At 36.4% G+C, this 11,200-nt stretch overlaps 2 non-coding genes across 2 annotated transcripts; both read right to left on the bottom strand.

Annotated features, from left to right (window-relative positions):
* Positions 1 to 1,536: 1,536 nt before the first annotated feature.
* LOC148547640 (small nucleolar RNA R71) lies at positions 1,537 to 1,644 on the bottom strand. The gene has a single exon (XR_015897011.1). It is a non-coding gene; the product is annotated as a small nucleolar RNA R71 (small nucleolar RNA).
* An 8,816-nt stretch (positions 1,645 to 10,460) lies between these two features.
* Positions 10,461 to 10,568, bottom strand: LOC148547639 (small nucleolar RNA R71). Its single transcript, XR_015897332.1, has one exon. It is a non-coding gene; the product is annotated as a small nucleolar RNA R71 (small nucleolar RNA).
* Positions 10,569 to 11,200: the final 632 nt, after the last annotated feature.

Here is an 11,200-nt window from a genome sequence, read left to right as displayed (position 1 = left end):
AAATCCAAAAAAGAAAAATTTAATAAAATCATGAAATCCAAAAATAATTTTATGTTTCTTGTTTGAGTCTAGTGTCAAATTGTAAGTTTAGTGTCAATTGCATGCTTTTAATTTTTCTTTAAAATTTCGAAAACTCATGCATGTGTTCTTCATGATCTTCAAGTTGTTCTTGATGATTTTCTATGTTTGGTCTTTAATTTTTCTTGTTTTGTGTCTCTTCTTGTTTTTCATATGCATTTTCAATTTGTTAGTATCTAAAGTTTGAAAATTTCTAAGTTTGGTGTCTTGCATGTTTTTCTTTTCTTAAAAATTTTCAAAAATAAGTTCTTGGTGTTCATCTTGACATTCAAAGTGTTGTTGGTGTTCATCTTGACATTTAAAGTATTCTTGCATGCATCATGTGTTTTGATTCATAATTTTCATGTTTTGAGTCTTTTTGTTGTTTTTCTCTCTCTTCATTAAAAATTCAAAAATCAAAGAAATATTTTTCCCTTATTCTCTCATAAATTTTCGAAAATTTGGTTTGATTTAGTCAAAAAAGTTTTTTAAATTTAATTGTTTCTTATGAGTCAAATCAAATTTTCAATTTAAAAATTCTATCTTTTTCAAATCTTTTTCAAAAATCAAATATTTTTCAATTTTTCTTTCATAATTTGAAATTTTCAAAATTTATTTTTAATTAACTAATTGTTTTAAATTTTAATTTAATTTCATTTCATTTTTAGTTTATTTTTGAATTTAACTTTAATTTTAAATTAAAAACAAAAGTATTTTTATTTTATTTTGATTAATTTTTGAATTCTTCCCTCTCTCATCTCCTTCTAATTATTTATTTATCTACTAACACTTCTATTTCACTCAAAAATTTGAACCCACTCTTCTCCTCTGTGTTCGAATTCTTATCTTTTCCTTCTCCCATTCTTCTATTCTTATACTCATAAAAGGAATCTCTATACTGTGACATAGAGGATTCCATATTTTCTTTTGTGATCTCTTCTTTTTCATATGAGCAGGAACAAGGATAATAACATTCTTGTTGAAGTTGATCCTGAACCTGAAAGGACTCTGAAGAGGAAGCTAAGGGAAGCTAAAGCACAACTCTTTGGAGAAAATCTGACAGAAATTTTTGAAAAAGAAGGAGACATGGCCAAAAATAATAACAATGCAAGGAAGATGCTTGGTGACTTTACTGCACCAAATTCCAACTTACATGGAAGAAGCATCTCAATCCCTGCCATTGGGGTAAACAATTTTGAGCTAAAGCCTCAATTAGTTTCTCTGATGCAACAGAATTGCAAGTTTCATGGACTTCCATCAGAAGATCCTTTTCAGTTCTTAACTGAATTCCTGAAAATCTGTGATATTGTTAAGACCAATGGGGTTGATTTCGAGGTCTACAGGCTTATGCTTTTCCCGGTTGCTGTAAGAGACAGAGCTAGAATATGGTTAGACTCTCAACCTAAAGATAACCTGAACTCTTGGGATAAGCTGGTCACGGCTTTCTTAGCCAAGTTCTTTCCTCCTCAAAAGCTTAGCAAGCTTAGAGTGGATGTTTAAACCTTCAAACAGAAAAAAGGTGAATCCCTCTATGAAGCTTGGGAGAGATACAAGCAACTGACCAAAAAGTGTCCTTCTGACGTGCTTTCAGAATGGACCATCCTGGATATATTCTATAATGGTCTGTCTGAATTATCTAAGATGTCATTGGACCATTCTGCAGGTGGATCGATTCACCTAAAGAAAACTCCTGCAGAAGCTCAGAAACTCATTGACATGGTTGCAAATAACCAGTTTATGTTCACTTCTGAAAGGAATCCTGTGAGTAATGGGACACCTCAGAGGAAGGGAGTTCTTGAAATTGATACTCTGAATGCCATATTGGCTCAGAATAAAATATTGACTTAGCAAGTCAATATGATTTCTCAGAGTCTGAATGGATTTCAAATCGCATCCGACAGTACTAAAGAGGCATCTTCTGAAGAAGAAGCTTATGATCCTGAGAACCCTGCAATAGCATAGGTGAATTACATGGTTGAACCTTATGGAAACACTTATAATCCCTCATGGAGAAATCATCCAAATTTCTCATGGAAGGATCAACAAAAGCCTCAACAAGGCTTTAATAATGGTGGAAGAAACAGGTTTAGCAATAGCAAGCCTTTTCCATCATCCTCTCAGCAACAAACAGAGAATTCTGAGCAGAATCCATCTAACTTAGCAAATATAGTCTCTGATCTATCTAAGGCCACTCTAAGTTTCATGAATGAAACAAGGTCCACCATCAGAAATTTAGTGGCATAAGTAGGCCAACAGAGTAAAAGAGTCACTGAAACTCTTCCTAGTACTCTCCCAAGCAATACAGAAGAGAATCAAAAAAGAGAGTGCAAGGCCATAACCTTACTTGGTGTGGCCGAACCCAGAGAGGAGGAGAAAGACGTGAATCCTAGTGAGGAAGACCTCCTGGAACGTTTACTGACCAATAAGGAGTTTCCCTTTTAGGAACCACAGGAATCTGAGGCTCATCTAGAGACCATAGAGATTCCATTGAACCTCCTTTTACCATTCATGAGCTCTGATGACTATTCAACCTCTGAAGAGGATGAACACATCATTGAAGAGTAGGTTGCTAAATATCTAGGAGCCATCATGAAGTTGAATGCCAATTTATTTGGTAATGATACTTGGGAGGATGAACCCCCTTGTTCACAAATGAACTCAGGGAATTGATAAGGCAGACATTGCCTCAGAAGAAATCGGATCCCAAAAAGTTCTTCATACCTTGTACCATAGGCACCATGACCTTTGAAAAGGCTCTGTGTGACCTTGGGTCAGGGATAAACCTCATGCCACTCTCTATAATGGAGAAACTGGGAATCTTTGAGGTACAAGCTGCAAGAATCTCACTAGAGATGGCAGACAAATCAATGAAACAGGCTTATAGATTAGTAGCGGACTTGTTAGTAAAGGTTGAAGGCCCTTACATCCCTGCTGATTTCATAATCCTAGACACTGGGAAGGATGAGGATGAATCCATCATCCTTTGAAGACCCTTTCTAGCCACAGCAAAAGCTGTGATTGATGTGGACAGAGGAGAATTAGTCCTTCAACTGAATGAGGACAACCTTGTGTTTAAAACTCAAGGATCTCCTTCTGTAACCATGGAGAGGAAGCATGAAAAGCTTCTCTCACTGCAGAGTCAACCAAAGCCCCCACAGTCAAACTCTAAGTTTGGTGTTGGGAGGCCACAACCAAACTCTAAGTTTGGTGTTGAACCCCCACATTCAAACTCTAAGTTTGATGTTGGGAGGTCCCAACAATTCTCTAATCATCTGTGAGGCTCCATGAGAGCTCACTGTCAAGCTATTGACTTTAAAGAAGCGCTTGTTGGGAGGCAACCCAATGTTATTTAACTATATCTGTTTATTTTCCATTGCTATTCTATGTTTTCCTTAGGTTGATGACCATGTGAAGTCACAAAAACAACTAAAAAATCAAAAACAGAATAAAAAACAGCGTTAAAAACAGCTCACCTTGGAGGAAGTGCTTACTGGCATTTAAATGCCAGAAACAAGCACCAGATTGGCGTTTAACGCCAGAACAGAGCATAGAATTGGCGTTAAACACCAGAAACAAGCAGCAAGCTGGCGTTTAACGCCAGACATGCATTCTAAGGGTGTTTTGCACACCTAATTGGAGCAGGGATGCTAAGTCCTTGACCCCACTGGATCTGTGGACCCCACAGGATCCCCACCTACCCCACCTCTTCTTCTCTCCTTTTCACACCTTTTCATAACTCTTTTCCCCAAATACCCTTCACCAATCACCTCCATACCTCTTCCCCAAATACCCTTAACCACTCACATCCATCCACTCTTCCCCATAAACCCCACCTACCTCCAAAATTGAAATTTTTTCCCTCCCAAACCCAACCCTAATGGCTGAAACCTACCCTCCCTCCCACCCCTATATAAACCCCTCAACACTACTCCATTTTCACACATTACAACCACCACTCCTCCCCATTGGCCGAATACACCTTCTCCCTCCATCTCCTCTATTTTCTTCTTCTTCTACTACTTTCTTTCTTCTTTTGCTCGGGGACGAGCAAACCTTTTAAGTTTGGTGTGGTAAAAGCATTGCTTTTTATTTTTCCATAACCATTAATGGCACCTAAGGCCAGAGAAACCTTAAGAAAGAGGAAAGGGAAGGCAATTGCTTCCACCTCTGAGTCATGGGAGATGGAGAGATTCATCTCAAAGGTCTATCAAGACCACTTCTATGAAGTTGTGGCCAAGAAAAAGGTGATCCCTGAGGTCCCTTTTAAGCTCAAAAAGAGCGAATATCCGGAGATCCGACAAGAGATTAGAAGAAGAGGATGGAAAGTTCTCTCTAATCCTATTCAACAAGTTGTGATCTTAATGATTCAAGAGTTCTATGCAAACTCATGGATCAGTAGGAACCATGATCAAAGTATGAACCCGAATCCAAAGAATTGGCTTACCATGGTTTGGGGGAAATACTTAGATTTCAGTTCGGAAAATGTAAGGTTGGCGTTCAACTTGCCAATGATGCAAGAAAATGCACGCCCCTACACTAGAAGGGTCAACTTTGATCAAAGGTTGGACCAAGTCCTCATGGACATATGTGTGGAAGGAGCTCAGTGGAAAGTTGACTCAAGAGGCAAGCCAGTTCAATTGAGAAGACCGGACCTTAAGCCTGTAGCTAGAGGATGGTTGGAGTTCATCCAACGCTCAATTATTCCTACTAGCAACCGGTCTGAAGTTACTGTAGACCGGGCCATCATGATCCATAGTATCATGATTGGGGAGGAAGTGGAAGTTCATGAGATTATACCTCAAGAACTCTACAAGGTGGCTGACAAGTCCTCCACTTTGGTAAGGTTAGCCTTTTCTCACCTCATTTGCCACCTCTGCAATTTGGCTGGAATTGACATAGAGGGAGACATCCTCATTGAAGAGGACAAGCCCATCACTAAGAAAAGGATGGAGCAAACAAGAGATCATGGACCTCAACAAGAGCATGAGGAATTCCTTCACCAAGAAATCCCTGAGATGCCTCAAGGGATACATTTTCCTCCACACAACTATTGGGGACAACTAAGGATGGAACACCAAGAGCACTCCATCATTCTCCATGAGATTAAAGAAGATCAAAGAGCTATGAGGGAAGAGCAATAAAGACAAGGAAGAGACATAGAGGAGCTCAAGAGCACCATTTGTTCTTCAAAAAGAGGAAGACGCCACCCTCACTGAGGTGGACCCGTTCCTTAATCTCCTTGTTCTTATTTTCCTGTTTTTCGGTTTTTGAGCCTTATGTTTTATTTATGTTTGTGTCTTTACTATATGATCATTAGTGTTTAAGTGTCCATGTCTTAAAGCTATGAATGTCCTATGAATCCATCACCTCTCTTAAATGAAAAATGTTTTAATTACAAAAGAACAAGAAGTACATGAATTTCGAATTCATCCTTGAAATTAGTTTAATTATTTTGATGTGGTGACAATACTTTTTATTTTCTGAATGAATGCTTGAACAGTGCAAATGTCTTTTGAATTTGTTGTTTATGAATGTTAAAATTGTTGGCTCTTGAAGAATAAGGAAAAAGGAGAAATGTTATTTGATGATCTAAAAAATCATAAAAATGATTCTTGAAACAAGAAAAAGCAGTGAATACAAAAGCTTGCGAAAAAAAAAGAAAAGAAAAATGGTGAAAAAAAAAAAGAAAAAGCAAGCAGAAAAAGCCAAAAGCTCTTTAAACCAAAAGGCAAGGGTAAAAAGGATCCAAGGCTTTGAGCATCAGTGGATAGGAGGGCCTAAAGGAATAAAATCCTGGCCTAAGCGGCTAAACCAAGCTGTCCCTAACCATGTGCTTGTGGCGTGAAGCTGTCAAGTGAAAACTTGAGACTGAGCGGTTAAAGTCGAGGTCCAAAGCAAAAAGAAGAGTGTGCTTAAGCACCCTGGACACCTCTAATTGGGGACTCTAGCAAAGCTGAGTGATAATCTGAAAAGGTTCACCCAGTTATGTGTCTGTGGCATTTATGTATCCGGTGGTAATACTGGAAAACAAAGTGCTTAGGGCCACGGCCAAGACTCATAAAGTAGCTGTGTTCAAGAATCAACATACTGAACTAGGAGAATCAATAACACTATCTGAATTCTGAGTTCCTATAGATGCCAATCATTCTGAACTTCAAGGGATAAAGTGAGATGCCAAAACTATTCAGAGGCAAAAAGCTACTAGTCCCGCTCATCTGATTGGAGCTAAGTTTCATTGATATTTTGGAATTTATAGTATATTCTCTTATTTTTATCCTATTTGATTTTCAGTTGCTTGGGGACAAGCAACAATTTAAGTTTAGTGTTGTGATGAGCGGATAATATATACGCTTTTTGGCATTGTTTTTAGATAGTTTTTAGTATGATTTAGTTAGTTTTTGGTATATTTTTATTAGTTTTTAAATAAAAATCACATTTCTGGACTTTGAGTTTGTGTGTTTTTCTGTGATTTTAGGTAATTTCTGGCTGAAATTGAGAGACTTGAGCAAAAATCAGATTCAGAGGCTGAAGAAGGACTGCAGATGCTGTTGGATTCTGACCTCCCTGCACTCAAAGTAGATTTTCTGGAGTTACAGAAGTCCAAATGGCGCGCTCTTAATTGAGTTGGAAAGTAGACATCCAGGGCTTTCCTGAAATATGTAATAGTCCATACTTTGCCCGAGTTTAGACGACGCAAACTGGCGTTCAACGCCAGCTTTCTGCCCTATTCTGGAGTTAAACGCCAGAAATAGGTTGCAAAGTAGAGTTAAACGCCAGAAACAGGTTACAAACTGGCGTTTAACCCCAAGGAAGATCTCTACATGTGAAAGTTTTAATGCTCAGCCCAAGCACACACCAAGTGGGCCTGGAAGTGGATTTCTACATCATTTACTTATCTCTGTAAACCCTAGTAACAAGTTTAGTATAAATAGAACTTTTTACTATTGTTTTTACATCTTGGAATCTAGGAATCTTTAGATCATTTTGTACACGTTTAGGGAGTCTAGCCATTCGGCCATGCCTAGACCTTGTTCTTATGTATTTTCAACGGTAGAGTTTCTACACACCATAGATTAAGGGGTGGAGCTCTGCTATTCCTCATGAATTAATACAAAGTACTATTGTTTTTCTATTCAACTCAAGCCTATTTCTTCTCTAAGATACTCATTTGCACACAAAAACATGATGAATGTGATGATTATGTGACGCTCATCATCATTCTCACTTATGAACGCGTGCCTGACAAATACTTCCGTTCTACATGCAAACAAGCTTGAATGCATATCTCTTAGCCTCCTGATCGTGAGATCAGAGTCTTTGTGGTATAGGCTAGAATTATTGGCGACCATTCTTGAGATCCGAAAAGTCTAAACCTTGCCTGTGGTATTCTGAGTAGGATCTGGGAAGGGATGGCTGTAACGAGCTTCAAACTCACGAGTGCTGGGCGTAGTGACAGACACAAAAGGATTACTGAATCCTATTCCAGTATGATCGAGAACCGACAGATGATTAGCCGTGCGGTGACAGCGCATTTTGGACCATTTTCACTGAGAGGACGGGATGTAGCCATTGACAACGGTCATGCCCTACATAAAAGCCTGCCATGGAAAGGAGTAGGAATGATTGGATGAAGACAGCAGGAAGCAAAGATTCAGAAGGAACAAAAGCATCTCCATACGCTTATCTGAAATTCTCACCAATGAATTACATAAGTATCTCTATCCTGTTTTATATTTTAATTATATTTTAATTATCAAATATCCATAACCATATGAATTTGCCTGACTGAGATTCGCAAAATGACCATAGCTTGCTTCAAGCCGACAATCTCCATGGGATCGACCCTTACTCACGTAAGGTTTATTACTTGGACGACCCAGTGCACTTGCTGGTTTGTTGTGCAAAGTTGTGACAAAGAATTAAGATTATGAACGTGCGTATTAAGTTTTTAGCGCCGTTACCAAGGAATGAATGATCACGATTTCATGCACCATGTTTTTGGTGCCGTTGCCGGGGATTGTTCGAGTTTGGACAACTGACGGTTCATCTTGTTGCTCAGATTAGGTAATTTTAATTTTAAGCTTTTTGTTTTTACTATTTCTAATTTTCGAAAAATTTTCAAAAAAAAAATTCAAAAAAAAAATTAATTTATGTTCTTCAGAATTTTTAAGAAGGAATTCTAGAATTTCATGGGATATGTTGAATCCTGGCTGGCTGTAAAGCCATGTCTAAATTCTTTTGGACTGAGGCTTCCTCTTCACATGCTTGAACTATGTATGCTAAAGCTTGGCTGGCCATTGGCCATGTCTAGTGTTTTGGACCGGAGCTTTCACTGAAAGCTTGGCTGGCTAGTAAGCCATGTCTAATTCCTGGACCGGAGCTTTAGACTAACATTGCATGATTCCTGGAATTCTCATTAAAAATTTTGAAATCCTTATTTTTCTTTTTCCAAATAATTTTTGAAAAATCCAAAAAAAAAATTTAATAAAATCATGAAAACCAAAAATAATTTTATGTTTCTTGTTTGAGTCTAGTGTCAAATTGTAAGTTTAGTGTCAATTGCATGCTTTTAATTTTTCTTTAGAAGACTCATGCATGTGTTCTTCATGATCTTCAAGTTGTTCTTGATGATTTTCTATGTTTGATCTTTAATTTTTCTTGTTTTGTGTCTCTTCTTGTTTTTCATATGCATTTTCAATTTGTTAGTGTCTAAAGTTTGAAAATTTCTAAGTTTGGTGTCTTGTATGTTTTTCTTTTCTTAAAAATTTTCAAAAATAAGTTCTTGGTGTTCATCTTGACATTCAAAGTGTTGTTGGTGTTCATCTTGACATTTAAAGTGTTCTTGCATGCATCATGTGTTTTGATTCATAATTTTCATGTTTTGAGTCTTTTTGTTATTTTTCTCTCTCTTCATTAAAAATTCAAAAATCAAAGAAATATTTTTCCCTTATTCTCTCATAAATTTTCGAAAATTTGGTTTGATTTAGTCAAAAAGTTTTTTAAATTTAATTGTTTTTTATGAGTCAAATCAAATTTTCAATTTAAAAATTCTATCTTTTTCAAATCTTTTTCAAAAATAAAATATTTTTCAATATTTCTTTCATAATTTTGAAATTTTCAAAATTTATTTTCAAAAACTTTTTCTTATTTCTATTTCATTTTTCCAAAATTAATGCTAACAATTAATGTGATTGATTCAAAAATTTTAAGTTTGTTACTTGCCTAATAAGAAAGGTTCAATCTTTAAACTCTAGAATCATATCTTTTTAGTTTCTAGTTAGTCAAGTAATCAACTTTAATTTTCAAAATCAAATTTTTTTAAATTTCTTTTTCAAATCTTTTTCAAAATAAATTTCAATCACATCTTTTTTTAAAATCAATTTCAAAATCTTTTCTAACTTCTTATCTTTTCAAAATTGATTTTCAAATCCTTTTCAATTAATCCTATCTTTTTGTTTGATTCTTATCTTTTTCAAAACTACCTAACTAATTCTCTCTCTCTAATTTTCGAAAATCACTAACCTCTTTTTCAAAATTCCTTATTAATTAACTAATTGTTTTAAATTTTAATTTAATTTATTTTATTTTTAGTTTATTTTTGAATTTTAACTTTAATTTTAAATTAAAAACAAAAGTATTTTTATTTTATTTTGTTTAATTTTTTAATTCTTCCCTCTCTCATCTCCTTCTAATTACTTATTTATCTACTAACACTTCTCTTTCACTCAAAAATTCGAACCCACTCTTCTCCTCTGTGTTTGAATTCTTATCTTTTCCTTCTCCCATTCTTCTATTCTTATACTCATAAAAGGAATCTCTATACTGTGACATAGAGGATTCCGTATTTTCTTTTGTGTTCTCTTCTTTTTCATATGAGCAGGAACAAGGATAAGAACATTCTTGTTGAAGCTAATCCTGAACCTGAAAGGACTCTGAAGAGGAAGCTAAGGGAAGCTAAAGCACAACTCTCTGGAGAAAATCTGACAGAAATTTTCGAAAAAGAAGGAGACATGGCCAAAAATAATAACAATGCAAGGAAGATGCTTGGTGACTTTACTGCACCAAATTCCAACTTACATGGAAGAAGCATCTCAATCCCTGCCGTTGGAGCAAACAATTTTGAGCTAAAGCCTCAATTAGTTTCTCTGATGCAACAGAATTGCAAGTTTTATGGACTTTCATCAGAAGATCCTTTTCAGTTCTTAACTGAATTCTTGCAAATCTGTGATATTGTTAAGACCAATGGGGTTGATCCCGAGGTCTACAGGCTTATGCTTTTCCCGTTTGCTGTAAGAGACAGAGCTAGAATATGGTTGGACTCTCAACCTAAAGATAGCCTGAACTCTTGGGATAAGCTGGTCACGGCTTTCTTAGCCAAGTTCTTTCCTCCTCAAAAGCTTAGCAAGCTTAGAGTGGATGTTCAAACCTTCAAACAGAAAGAAGGTGAATCCCTCTATGAAGCTTGGGAGAGATACAAGCAACTGACCAAAAAGTGTCCTTCTGACGTGCTTTTAGAATGGACCATCCTGGATATATTCTATGATGGTCTGTCTGAATTATCTAAGATGTCATTGGACCATTCTGTAGGTAGATCCATTCACCTAAAGAAAATGCCTGCAAAAACTCAGGAACTTATTGACATGGTTGCAAATAACCAGTTCATGTACACTTCTGAAAGGAATCATGTGAGTAATGGGATGCCTCAAAGGAAGGGAGTTCTTGAAATTGATACTCTGAATGCCATATTGGCTCAGAATAAAATATTGACTCAGCAAGTCAATATGATTTCTCAGAGTCTGAATAGATTGCAAACCGCATCCGACAGTACTAAAGAGGCATCTTCTGAAGAAGAAGCTTATGATCCTGAGAACCCTGCAATAGCAGAGGTGAATTACGTGGGTGAACCCTATGGAAACACCTATAATCCCTCATGGAGAAATCATCCAAATTTCTCATGGAAGAATCAACAAAAGCCTCAACAAAGCTTTAATAATGGTGGAAGAAACAGGTTTAGCAATAGCAAGCCTTTTCCATCATCCTCTCAGCAACAGACAGAGAATTCTGAGCAGAATCCATCTATCTTAGCAAATATAGTCTCTGATCTATCTAAGGCCACTCTAAGTTTCATGAATAAAACAAGGTC

This window comes from Arachis ipaensis, chromosome B8 (assembly GCF_059453495.1).
Source record: "Arachis ipaensis isolate K30076 ecotype BB chromosome B8, ASM5945349v1, whole genome shotgun sequence".
Classification (NCBI taxonomy): domain Eukaryota; kingdom Viridiplantae; phylum Streptophyta; class Magnoliopsida; order Fabales; family Fabaceae; genus Arachis; species Arachis ipaensis.
Note: the sequence above shows the minus strand (reverse complement) of the source record. Positions and strands in the feature narration are given on the sequence as shown.